Genomic DNA, 13,687 nt, shown 5'->3' on the forward strand with positions numbered 1-13,687 from the left:
TAATGGAGCAGACAGTGTTACAATCTAGTTGTCAAAGGAGTGAAGTTCTTGCTGTTACTGCAAAAAAAATCAAACGATCGATCTGTTGTGATGCAACCAGATCTTTTTTCCTTTAAAAAGTTGAGATTTAATTTTCAAAAGATTGTTTTTTTAACCCAAGGCTAATTTGTGACCCCATCGTGAGGGGAAATTAAGTAAATTACTAACTTCTGAACAATATGCTTAGGATTTGTTTCAGCGTCTTTGGTGCACTTGCTGTTGCTTATTGGATGTTGTCTCGAACTGTCTCATTCCCGAAGCTCCTTCCTGGTTGAGATGGCCAAGGATTGAAGGAGCACGGGGAAGGTGACATGTTATATTTGATTATATGCTTTATTCTTCAGAGCTGAATTTGCACCAGCATGCAAAACTGGCTCGCAGTGAATATAGTTTTTTCACCTTGCCAATTTTTATTTTTCGTTGCCTTTCATAATAAAGTCAAGCGACAGTAAGGTGAGAGAACTTGTCTCCTAAATTAATTTATGGCCGGTGAAGAGGTAGAATTCCGAATGGACTACAGAAGATAAAACATGGATGCCGCCTGATCTAAAATGGACTCTGTCAATGTTCTTGACCCTATGTTATTATCAGTGTCTCTACTGAAGTATTAAAGCTTTGTGCAAAACAAGAGATCCACAAGCTGCATCCGGAGAGACAATTAGCCGTTAGCAAACTTGGCCAATGTCGGTATTGTTAGCTACTTAGCTAACTGACAAAGGGGCCCCAAATTAAGGAACTAGCAAGGGATGAGGAAGGACATGTTCAACGTGGCTATATGTAACTGTTATCTATGTAATGGACTCATCGGTTAATGGACGCAAACAGAATTGATTGGGTATATGTAAATGCGAATGCAAACTAATTCCGCTTTCCTTCTGTATGTTGACCCAGTGCGACCTCAGCTCAGACGAGAAAAGGTACGGTACAGACCGCGCGGGTCAAAGGCCTTTCTCCCAGAATTCTGAAAATGAATAAATCGCTTCTTTACTCACTCAAAGGACTATTCGTGAACATTTTCACCTACAGCCGGGGAAGCAGTTATAGTTCAATGTCAAGATTAACAATCCATTCAACTGCTTCAGCTCACAGTGAGAATGGTTGTGACGGACCCATCAGGCTGTTGCGTCTGTGCGTGATGGTCTGACTTGGATGGGCAGTTCAGTCACAGTTCAGTTCCTCATGTCCAATCTGTGGTGAAAATGGCCATATTGTCGCTGGTCTGTGCTCAGAATGGTAGAAGGTTGTCAGATTTTCAATGGAAGGTTGAAACCTGCGACGTCGCCACTTGGGTGAGTTACCAGTTTGGGGTTGCTGATCCTTGACCTAGGCTGTGGTGTTCTGCAGGTTTTGCCGTTGGTCAATGTGTGGTCAAGAGTGGTATCAAGATATTTTGATGGTCATGGGCGAGTGGTCAGGCACTGATCTGGACATGAGGTTTTTCCCTGGCCTTTGAGTTGCTTCAGGTGGAAGGCAGAAACTGCAGTCTTGGCAGCATTTGGTTGAAGACTCTATTTTCTGAAGTAGGCTTCCAGAGAACATAGATCTCCAGTGAGTGTTTTCTCAATGTCCTGAAGTTTTTTAACCTGGAAATCCAAGTCATCAGTCTATGGGAAAAGCCATGAGGGAGGCATACATATTGTAGAGGGCTGATGCAAGGGGTCATCCTTGGAGGGAATGAAGCCCATTATTAGTTGTGTGTAGGTGGCTGATTTGATTTCAAGGGTTTGAGAAGTCTGCTGGCTATGGGATAGTCTTGAAAGCCTGCATCAGGGCTGTTTTTACCATCCAATTATCTTTCCAGCTGGATTCTATCTTTGACTTATTAGGAGTTGTGACACAACAGCATTCGCAATGTTGCTAGGCCACAGTTGTTGCAGGAGTTTCCATGCTTTTTGGTTTGATTGTGTGGCATGGGGGAGGCCTCCACGTGGTCCTCCTGTTTTTCTAACTTGAGCAAGTTTTTCTAACTTGAAAACCTGTGAACTAATGCTGTCAAGAAGGCAACCAAACTCCAGGCATTCTGTCCAAGCAGCAAAAGCCCACTGGAAAATGGATTCTCTCGGGGACAACCGAGCCGAAAAATCGGATCAGCAACAAGAGTACACTGTCTATCTTAGACAAAGCATGAATAAGTTGTAAAAGAACGCTGACAACAATGTGGACATAATACCCTGCAAGAAACCCACCTCACAGACCACTCCAGCTATCAAACCTACATTCCCAGCTATCAACTCATTGCAAGCAGGGATAACAGTGACCTTCATTAAGGAAAGCCTCCCAATGATGCACAAACCTAAAATCAAATGACTCTTATTCCATCTGCGTCAAAGTAGGTAGGCTCATCATCACAAGGTCTACAAGCCACCAAATGACCTACGACCCAGTATCTCGGTACACCCCACAATGTACTAAGCATCTACGTTGGTGAGCTCAACAACCAACATCACAGAAGGAGATATCCCAAGAATAACACTGCTGAAGAACAGCTGTCGGACTGGGACTCCATATGTATGCTGCAAAGCAGCCTGGCACATTCAATTCCATTAGTGGAAGAAAGGCTATTTATTTGATCTTTGCTTCACGACCCATGACAGCAACGGTCAACCACTGGTTTACTGCCCATCTTCCCCCACTCACAACATAGCCCAAGCCTCATTCACGTTGGCCTGAAGACAATACATAAACTCCAAGTCAGTACCACACTGGAATCGTCAGAATGGAAACTGGGATGCCTACAGCAGCTATGTAAAAACCCCCATTAACCGGATTCCAACCCTCCCTGAAAATTATAATCACATCACTCATATCGGCCACCATATTTGTTCCCCAGAGTTGTGGGGGGGGGGGGGGATAGGATCTGTAAGTTTGCGGATGACACAAAGATTGGCTGGTGGTTAACAGCGAGGTTGAGTGTTTTGGGTTACAAATAGATATAGATGGGATGGTCAAATTGGCAGAAGAGTGACAGATGGAATTTTACCCTGAAAAGTGAGAGGTGGAAGGAGAAGTAATGTGACAAGGAATGGCCTGACACTGGGATGTTCCGAGGAACAAAGGGACCTTGCCGCGTTTGTCTGCAGATCTCTGAAGGCAGAAGGGCAGGTTAATAAGATGGTGAAAAAGGCATATGGGACATTTACCTTTATTACCGAGGCATAGATTACAAAAGCAGGGAGGTCATGTTGGAATTGTATAGAACATTGGTGAGGCCGCAGCTGGAGTACTGTGTGCAATTCTGGTCGCCACTTTATAGGAAGAATGCGATTGCACTGGAGGGGGTGCAGAGACAATTCACCAGGATATTGCCTGGGATGGAACATAAGTTATGAAAAGTTGGATAGGCTTGGGTTATTTTCGCTGGAGCAGTCTGAGGGGCCACCTGATCGAGGTGTACAAGATTGAGGGGCATGGACAGGGTGGATAGGGAGCAGCTATTCCCCTTAGTTGAAGGGTCAGTTATGAGGGGACGCAAGTTCAAGGTTAGGGGCAGGAGGTTTAGGGGGAGTTTGAGGTAAAACGTTTTTTTACCCAGAGGGTGGTGATGGTCTGGAATGTACTGCCTGGGGGGGGTGGTAGAGGCGGGTTGCCTCACATCCTTTAAAAAGTACCTGGATGAGCACATGGCCCGTCATATCGGCCAAGTGCTAGCAAATGGGATTAGCTAGGCAGTTCTGGTGTTTTTCATGCGTCGGTGCAGACTCGATGGGCCGAAGGGCCTCTTCTGTGCTGTGTTATTGTATGAAAATGAAGCCTCCCATGTGGCAACCGTACTCAAATATCTTGATGATAAACTCTTCATAAAATGGCAGGAAACAGTGGAGAATATTGACTTCATGCACTCAAGCTGAAAGGCATGGAAAATCCTACGCCGCCTAGGAGAGCCCAAAGTCAACATTACTGCTGAGGCTTCACAACTCCAAATACATTTAAAGATTCTGGCCAGCAGGAAAGATAAATGGATGGCAAAAAGAGTCCTGATGCAACGTCTCATGCCAGTGTCCCAGAACAGTCGGATTTTCCTTTACGCCATAGTGTGAGAATTATTGTTCTATGATGTCAGTGAAATGAAGATTGGGCGGAGAAAAACTGCATACATATTTTCTACAAGTTTGTTTTGCACTGCTGTCGTGGATCTATCTCTCACTCAGCAAGTCTGATATTTCTGAAACCTCCTGAGGGAAAATATACTTTTATGTTGTAAACAGAATGTTCTTGTTTTTGTTTTAAAGGGATCCATCTCAAAACTCTGGTACTGATTAAATGAATGTGTTTCTACATATTTTGAAGCTGTCACAGTTTTCCCCCAATGAATTCTGAAGGAAACCAGATTATCTTTTGCCTGGATAAATGGTGGAGGTTAATGGCATTGATGTGAACCAGCTCGTTACCGTGCTGCTTTATCAGAGTTACAAAGCCAGAATGCGGACAGAGGCGAATCCCTAATCCAGCTCCTTGCCTGCTCCAAAGACCAATTCAAATTGAATCTAATTCATGGTCTCCACAAGAGAGAGACACCAGATCCAGGCATTACACCTAATCCCACGCTCATAGCCGAAAGGCCAAGAAGCGCTACGCTTGATCTTAGCCAGAAGGCAGAGATCCTGCTACATGGTGAGCTTCTGGAATAATCTGCAGTTGTGCCTTGGTGAAAGAGTGCACAGAATAAATAGAGAGATTTTCTATAGCTGTATATCATGACAGCCCTAAATGTTTTTAATGTGAGGAGCTTGTGAAGCATTCGGTTGCAAACTTGTACAGGGAGGTTGTCACGAAGAGTAGAAAGAGGAGAATTCCTTAAGCTGCTTCAGCTAAACACTAAATTATTAATTTTATTTGAAAACTACTTTCTGTAAAAAATTTGATTAAGTACATATTTTCTCATAGCAATGATGCAGCTGTTTTCCCTGATTTTGTCTAACATGTATTATTTTCGTATTACTTTCGCACAATGTACTAGCTGTTGAATAACTGTACAAGTGTCCCACTTCATTGCTATCTCATTGTTTCACTGTTGCAGGTGCCACCTTTCTGGTGAGATGTTAAGCCAAGGCCCCCAGGTGAACATAAAAGAATCCATGGCCCTATTATAATAACTTATTGTCACAAGTAGGCTTCATGAAGTTACTGTGAAAAGCCCCTAGTCGCCACATTCCGGCGCCTGTTCAGGGAGGCCGGTACGGGAATTGAACCCGCACTGCTGGTCTTGTTCTGCATTACAAGCCAGCTGTTTAGCCCATTGTGCTAAACCAGCCCCTGTTTGCAAAGAAGAGAACTTTTATTAACCTGACCAATATTTACATCGCAAACCTTTGATCAGATTATCTGCTCATGCCTAGTTTTTTATGGGAGCTGACTGTGCACACGAGATCTTTTGTTTCCCTACATTAAACAATTGCTATTGTACAAGTAAAGTTTCTGGTAACTATTCCAAGTGCTTTGTCAATAAAACATTGTGAAAGTGATCGATAGAGTTCCATTTGTAGTTTGATTTAACACACTTTGTCTTAATGACCATTATTGTTATTGCCAACCGTAACTTTCTTTTCAACGGATGGGAATTGTTAAAGACTGCACAGCCCATATCACTTCTGTTTTAGCATGGTTTTCATCAATTATATTACCGGTGGGAATAGTTTTTTGCTGGATAGATGCAACAGTGTTTTCAAGAATTTTAAATGCATATTAACATTGCCTATTATTTATGGCCTTAATATTGAGAAGATAATTCCCATAACCACCCCATAATTTAACAACATATGAAGCCAATGCATATGTTTCTGCGTGGTCGCATGATGTATCAAATGGCTTGCAATCTGTTGCTGTGTGTTTTCTGTATTGGCTGTAATCAAATTACTATGTGAATTTGCATTATGATGAATTAGCGGGCATGCTAGACTATAGATCTGACAAATTGACTGCACAGCTGAATTTATGAAATAATTACTCTTTGCAGTTTGTGTTATTTTTAAATATAGGCACTAGTGTTTCATGCCATAAATGTTGTGGTATTCTGGTAATGACTAGAGAGGAAATAGAGGGATATGGACCGAGTAAGGGCAGAAGGTTTTGTTTTTAGTTAGGGCAATATGATCAGCATAGGCTTGGAGGGTCAAAGGGCCTGTTCCTGTGCTGTTCTTTGTTCTTAATTATGGAGTTCATCAAAAGAACAAAGAACTATACAGAACAAGAACAGGCCCTTTAAGACACTTCTCAGAACCTACCTCTTTGTCCAAGGTTTAGGTCACTTGTCCTAATATATTCTGTGGTTTGGTGTTAAATTATTGTTTGATAATGGTCCTTTTTTGCACTTTGGAACCATTCACCACATTAAAGATACTGTAGAAATACTAGTTAATGTAGCGACCAATGTCCAGGAGACCCAAGTGACCAAGCGATCCAAGTAACTTAGTGTAATAAGGATATTTTCAGAAGAAAATCTATCCTGTTATTAACTAATACATTCACATCAGTGAAGAGTTGAATAGAGGAGATTTTGACTTGAAACTCTTGGAATTCTTTTTGGTTTTATGCAATTATTGGAAAGAAGGAACTGCAAAAGATGAAGGCTTTTCCCAATTTACATGTCAAACGCAAAAATCTAGACTTGTTTTTGACTATTTTATCATTTTTTTTATTTCAGTGTTACCTGTAGGCTCAAGTTCAGACATCCTTTTCTGCAATAGAAGATGAATATTGCATTTGAGGTCATCAGTATAACTTGATTTATGGAGTTGATTTATCACTGAAGTGAAAAAGGTGAGTTCATGTTTCCTTTGGTCTCTTGCATAAAGCAAACAAAGATTGGTAAAATATTGCATCTACAAATACTTGCCTTGTAATTTGAGAATAAACTGTTGATTCATGGTGGATTAAGAGAACTATACACTGAAGATTACAGTATGATACTTTAATATACAATGTATGGGCGGCATGGTAGCACAGGGGTTAATACTGTTGCTTCACAGCGCCAGATTCGATTCCATGCTTGGTTCACTGCCTGTGCTGAGTCTGCATGTTCTTCCCTTGTCTGTGTCGGTTTCCTCCGGGTGCTCCAGTTTCCTCCCACAAGTCCCACAAAACGTTCTTGTTAGGTGGATTGGACATTCTGAATTCTCCCTTCATGAACCCCGAACAGGCACCGTTGTGTGGCGACAAGGGGATTTTCTCAGTAACTTAATTGCAGTGTTAATGCAAGCCTACTTGTGACACTAATAAAGATTATTATTATTAATTCATCGAAGCATAACTACTCAGTATATTTTCATTCATATTTCTATCTAATTTCTGCAGCCATTGAATATACCAAAGACAACAGGGGTCACCGAAGAGAAGGAATTATTTTGAAGTCTGGAGAAAGAGACTGCACGGATTTTGGGAAAAGATTAGTATGTGAAATTATTGCACAGTGGAATTTATGGATATGTGACTTGGAACAGTTGCTCAGCTAGGTGGAGCAAAGCCATAGGAGAATTTGAACATAAAGATTAGGATTTAAGTCATTAGGCATTAGAAGAGCAGAGGTGATGGGATTGTTGCAGAGTGCAATTGTTGCAAAGTTCTAGGGTCGCTGACATTTGGAGATGGGCGGGGTAGCACAGAGACTTGTTAAAAAAAAATGCAAACAAAATGAAGCCAATGCAAGGAATGTGCAACGTTGGAAATGCTCAGCAATCACGCAACATCTATGCATAATGTTTCAAGCTTTTGTCTTTTCCTCAAGTTTAGTATTAACAAAGGGTCAAATCCTGAAACATTGATTGCTGTTTTTCACCGAGGCTGCTCAACTTGCTGAGTTGTTTCCAGTTTTTTTTCTGTTTTAAATGTGCGAATTTTGGAAGAGAAGGTGGGATTTTAAGATTTTTAAAAATAAATTTAGAGTACCCAATTCATTTTTTCCAATTAAGGGGGCAATTTAGCATGTTCAATCCACCTACCTTGCACATCTTTGGGTTGTGGGGGTGAAACCCATGCAAACGGGGAGAATGTGCAAACTCCACACGGACAATGACCCAGAGCTGGGATCGAACCTGGGACCTTGGCGCCATGAGACTGCAGTTCTACCACTGCGCCACTGTGCTGCCCTTGGGATTTTAAGATTTCACCAGTGGAAGGGATGAGTACGGGTTTAGAGGATAATTGTGAGGTTTTTAAAAAAATCCTTGGTTCCAAGTGGATATCACGGTTGGCTACTAGGGTAGCCAGAAAGATTAATGAAATCACGTCTAAGGCACATAAACAATGGTAGCACAGTGGTTAGCACTGTTGCATCACCATACCAGGGACCTGGGTTCGATTCCCGCTTGGGTCACTGTCTGTGCGTAGCCTGTACATTTTCTGTCTGCCTCCGGTTTCCTCCCACAGTCGAAAGATGTGCGGGTTAGGTGGATTGGCCATGCTAAATTGCCCCTTAGTGTCCAAAAATGTTAGGTGGTGTTACTGGGTTACAAAGACAGGGTGGAGGCGTGGCCTTATGTAGGGTGCGCTTTCCAAGAGCCCGTGCAGACTCGATGGGCCAAATGGCCTCCTTCTGCACTGTACATTCTATGATTCTAAGAATGGGTGCGATTGATAACAAACGAGAGGGAATTTTGAATAGTCGAAGAATGGATTTTTGGGCGGGTTGTTTAATATTGGACAATTACAGGAGTTTCTGGCAGTAATTGAAGAGGAGTAAAGCTGTGTGTAATCATAGAATTTACAGTGCAGAAGGAGGCCATTCGGCCCATCGAGTCTGCACCGGCTCTTCGAAAGAGCACCCTACCCAAGGTCAACACCTCCCCCCTATCCCCATAACCAAGTAACCCCACCCAACACTAAGGGCAATTTTGGACACTAAGGGCAATTTATCATGGCCAATCCACCTAACCTGCACATCTTTGGACTGTGGGAGGAAACCGGAGCACCCGGAGGAAACCCACGCGCACACTGGGAGGATGTGCAGACTCCGCACAGACAGTGACCCAAGCCGGAATCGAACCTGGGACCCTGGAGCTGTGAAGCAATTGTGCTAGCCACTGTGCTACCGTGCTGCCCCTAAGTTGTAATGCATATGGAAACTGATTCCATGCTTGTAAATCATAGAATCCCTGCAGTGTGGAAGGAGGCCATTTGGCCCATTGAGTCTGCACCGACCCTTTGAAACAACACCATACCCTGGCCCAATCTCCAGCCCTATTCCTGTAACCCCACCCAATCTTTGGACACTTGGGGGCAGTTTATCAGGCCAACCCACCTAATCTGCACATCTTTGGATAATGGTGCATATAAATGATCAATGGGAAAGTGATGGGTCCCTTCTAGAAGTGACTGTCAACAGATGTACTTGCTGTGTTGGGACAAGGATGAATACAAGCATGAGGCCGCACTATAGTAGAGATGGATTATGATGGGGAAAGGAGTGATCAGTGGAGCTTCGGATGCCAGAAAAGGTAGAGGGAACCAGGAACAGTCTGTCAGGATATTACTTGGTGTTTTGCGACCTGGGTTATCTCTGCTCTGGGTGGGAATGATAACATTGCTGCCTCAACCTCATAATCTGGAATTCCTCCTTTTAAATCTACATTCCTGTATAAAATAAAACCTTCTCAAAACCATTGCCATGGTACAGTTTTCAGTCACCTACTGTATTGACATGATGGTCAGAATCTTCGGCCCTCCCCATTGCTTGATTGGTGGCAGGGATATTTCATCAAATGGGAAGGTGGCAAGTGGGGACTCTGCCATCTTCCCGCCTCCACCACGATTATGTCCATAGCAGAAAGGCCTGTAGACTGCCTTCCACCTCATTGCAAATTGAGGCCTTTAGGCGGCCAATTAATGCCCACTTAAGGACCTCTGCTGCTGCTGCTGGTATTAACTTAACCCAACAGTGGGGCTTGCAATGCAGGGACATGACGAGTAACCCTGCCTCTACCCATCTATAAACCCCACCCCTGGACCTCACTTGCCATCACTCACCTGTGGCCTGGGATCCATCAACGATTTAGAACATAATAAGAACTAGGAGCAGGAGTAGGCCATCTGGCCCCTCGAGCCTGCTCCACCATTCAATGAGATCATGGCTGATCTTTTGTGGACTCAGCTCCACTTTCCGGCCCGAACACCATAACCCTTAATCCCTTTATTCTTCAAAAAACTATCTATCTTTATCTTAAAAACATTTAATGAAGGAGCCTCTACTGCTTAACTGGGCAAGGAATTCCATAGATTCTCAACCCTTTGGGTGAAGAAGTTCCTCCTAAACTCAGTCCTAAATCTACTTCCCCTTATTTTGAGGCTATGCCCCCTAGTTCTGCTTTCACCCACCAGTGGAAACAACCTGCCCGCATCTATCCTATCTATTCCCTTCATAATCTTATATGTTTCTATAAGATCCCCCCTCATCCTTCTAAATTCCAACGAGTACAGTCCCAGTCTACTCAACCTCTCCTCGTAATCCAACCCCTTCAGCTCTGGGATTAACCTAGTGAATCTCCTCTGCACACCCTCCAGTGCCAGTACGTCCTTTCTCAAGTAAGGAGACCAAAACTGAACACAATACTCCAGGTGTGGCCTCACTAACACCTTATACAATTGCAGCAGAACCTCCCTAGTCTTAAACTCCATCCCTCTAGCAATGAAGGACAAAATTCCATTTGCCTTCTTAATCACCTGAAAACCAACTTTTTGCGACTCATGCACTAGCACACCCAGGTCTCTCTGCACAGCAGCATGTTTTACTATTTTATCATTTAAATAATAATCCCTTTTGCTGTTGTTCCTACCAAAATGGATAACCTCACATTTGTCAACATTGTATTCCATCTGCCAGACCCTAGCCCATTCACTTAGCCTATCCAAATCCCTCTGCAGACTTCCAGTATCCTCTGCACTTTTTGCTTTACCACTTATCTTAGTGTCGTCTGCAAACTTGGACACTTTGAGACCTTGAGCGGGTGTTGTGCTCGCATTAGCAGCTGCTACCTTCCTGTGGCACTGTTGCTCATGGAGCTTTGGCTGGCAGTTCTTGGTGTGCTGGACTCCACCCCCAGGACCGTTTATTCTTTGTTCTTTCTCACTTCCCTGCCTTGCTCGCCTCAATATTAGATAAGTGCAAGTTTAATTGTACTTTTCGATCTTGTGGATATTGATTTATGATGATCCCATTATATCTGGAAGGTAAATGTGCTGCAAAGAAAATTGTAGTTTTATAAATTACTTGCTTTGACTTGGGTTTTTACAGCTATTTGCAGGACAGTTCTTCCAAGTCTATATTTACAGTTTTGCTTTAATTTTTACCACTTGATAAGTAAACAATACAATTATCCTCTTGGTTGAACTGTTGTCTCAGGTTAAAAAAAAAACCTTTGAAACTGATCGTCCGTTCAAAGAGTGAAATGTCAGTGAGCAATTCAATCTGGTAATGAATTGAAGTACAGAGGCCTGCAATGGCAAAAGATAATGTTTTTTCTGCAGGATGGATCAGAGAATTCAATGCCTGCTTCACATAGCTTTTACTGTTGCTATTTACAGAGTTTAATTTGTTCTCCGAATTCCTCCTTTTAAACAAAAAACATAATTCCAGTTTGCTGAAGGCTGGACTCAATTCTTCCCACAATTTGTAGAGCAACAAATTCACAGCTGAGCACGTTGTAAGGCTGTAATCTGATTGAGGTGTTCAGGCTTCTTCATAAAGCAAAAGAATAAAGCTATAACATTTCTTAATGTCATCTGAACCTAGATAAGATTACTATCTTGAAATCCTGCCCTTTTGATTTCATAGTATATGCTTGGCATTGCTTATCTTGATGCATGCCTACAGTTGGAAATGTTGAGATATTGCAAATTTTTCATGTTGGCAAAATGAAAGCTCTGATGAGATTATACATTGGAGTTCCAGATTTTGGTTATATTCTTGGGTACTTTTAATTGGAGGCCACGAGGAAAACATGAAGAATCATTCTGAAATTTATAAAAACACATCAGGTCATGGATCTGATGATTCTGATTTTTAAAATGTTTTTCCAATTAAGGGGCAATTTAGCGGGGCCAATCCACCTACCCTGCACATCTATGGGTTGTGGGGGGGCGGGGGGGTGACACCTACACAGACACGGGAAGAATGTGCGAACTCCACACAGACAGTGACCCGGGGCCGGGACCAAACCTGGGTCCTCAGCACCGTGAGGCAGCAGTGCTAACCACCGTGCCACCCTGATCTGATGATTCTAACCGTGCTTTTGTTGGCTCGGATGTTGCATGACCAGTTGACTGTTTCCACCACTTCTTGATTTTCTGCATCTACCCTGTATTAATTTTTGAAGATTTTTTAAAAACGTGTTAAGCACTGAACCTAGCAATATCGGACATACAGTGCAGAGGGAGGCCATTCGGCCCATCGAGTCTGCACCAACCCACCCTATCCCTGTAACCCAATAACCCCTCCTAACCTTTTTGGTCACTAAGGGCAATTTATCATGGCCAATCCACCTAACCTGCACGTCTTTGGATAGTGGGAGGAAACCGGAGCACCCGGAGGAAACCCACGCAGACACGGGAGAACGTGCAGAGTCCGCACAGACAGTGACCCAGTGGGAATCGAACCTGGCGCTGTGAAGCCACAGTGCTATCCACTTGTGCTACCGTGCTGCAACAAGAGTTAACTGCACCCAGACACCAAACTACTGTCCTGAGAGGTAAAAAGACCACTAAAAGAGAGCAGGAACATCTATTTACCTCACCTGTGGATTAAAAATATCAGCAAAACTCTTTACTTCCTTCCTTCCCTCTGTGGGTGTTCATTTATTGATACGATCCCAGCTGATAATACTGGACAGGTCAGATTCCTGAGGGAAATCTGGCTTGATAGATCCTAACTTGTTTTGGGAAATTGTGGAGAAAGTTACTGGACACATACACGAGTCTGATGCTCTGGTGGCTGCTGGAACCTTCCCTGGCACACAACCTCTCTCAGTTTCACTAGTCAGGCTGTTAGAGCTAGCCGCCTAATGATCAGACGATTGCTTCAGGCCATGCAGGTCAACCATGCCCCATTGGTATTAGCGTTTGGGTTCTGTGGCCGCCCACGAAACCTGGATAGCTCCATGCCACAACCTAGGCTCATAGAATCATAGAAGTTACAGTGCAGAAGGAGGCCATTCAGCCCATTGAGGCTGCACCGGCCTTTGGAAAGAGCACCCTACTTAAGCCCCATGCCTCCACCCTATCCCATTTATCCCAGTAACCCCACCTAACCATTTTGCACATGAAGGAGAATTTAGAATGGCCAATCCAACTAACCTGCACATCTTTGGACTGTGCGAGGAAACCGGAGCACCCGGAGGAAACCCACGCGCACACGGGGAGAACGTATAGACTCCACACAGACATTGACCCAAGCCGGGAATCGAACCTGGGACCCTGGGGCTGTGATGCAACTGTGCTAACCACTATTCTACTGTGTTCCACACATACGGCAGCCAATCTCCCATCAAAGGCATACATCCTTCAATTACTCCCATCTGAACAAGATGTTCACCAATCTCTTACCATAGAGCCACATGTCTGAACCACACAACCAGCTGCCACCGTCCTTGCAGGAAGGCACAAGGTTCACTCAATGGGAGCACCCACAGTAGACCCCACTGGGAGAACCAAGATAGGGGTCACA

The 13,687-nt window shown here is 43.6% G+C and overlaps 1 protein-coding gene across 5 annotated transcripts in view; it reads left to right on the plus strand.

Moving 5' to 3' along the window:
* LOC140387408 (D-glucuronyl C5-epimerase-like) overlaps positions 1-13,687 on the plus strand; it is a 125,561-nt gene that overhangs the window by 38,637 nt on the left and 73,237 nt on the right. For 2 of the 5 annotated variants that reach the window (XM_072470486.1, XM_072470484.1), the window contains exons 2-3: positions 6,680-6,795; positions 7,330-7,424. The exons of 1 other annotated variant lie outside the window; for it this stretch is intronic. The gene's annotated coding sequence lies outside the window, so the exon portion shown is untranslated. The remainder of the gene's footprint in view (positions 1-6,679; positions 6,796-7,329; positions 7,425-13,687) is intronic. 2 more of the 5 variants (XM_072470487.1, XM_072470485.1) reach the window with 1 other exon arrangement.

Source organism: Scyliorhinus torazame, chromosome 12 (assembly GCF_047496885.1).
Source record: "Scyliorhinus torazame isolate Kashiwa2021f chromosome 12, sScyTor2.1, whole genome shotgun sequence".
Classification (NCBI taxonomy): Eukaryota; Metazoa; Chordata; class Chondrichthyes; order Carcharhiniformes; family Scyliorhinidae; genus Scyliorhinus; species Scyliorhinus torazame.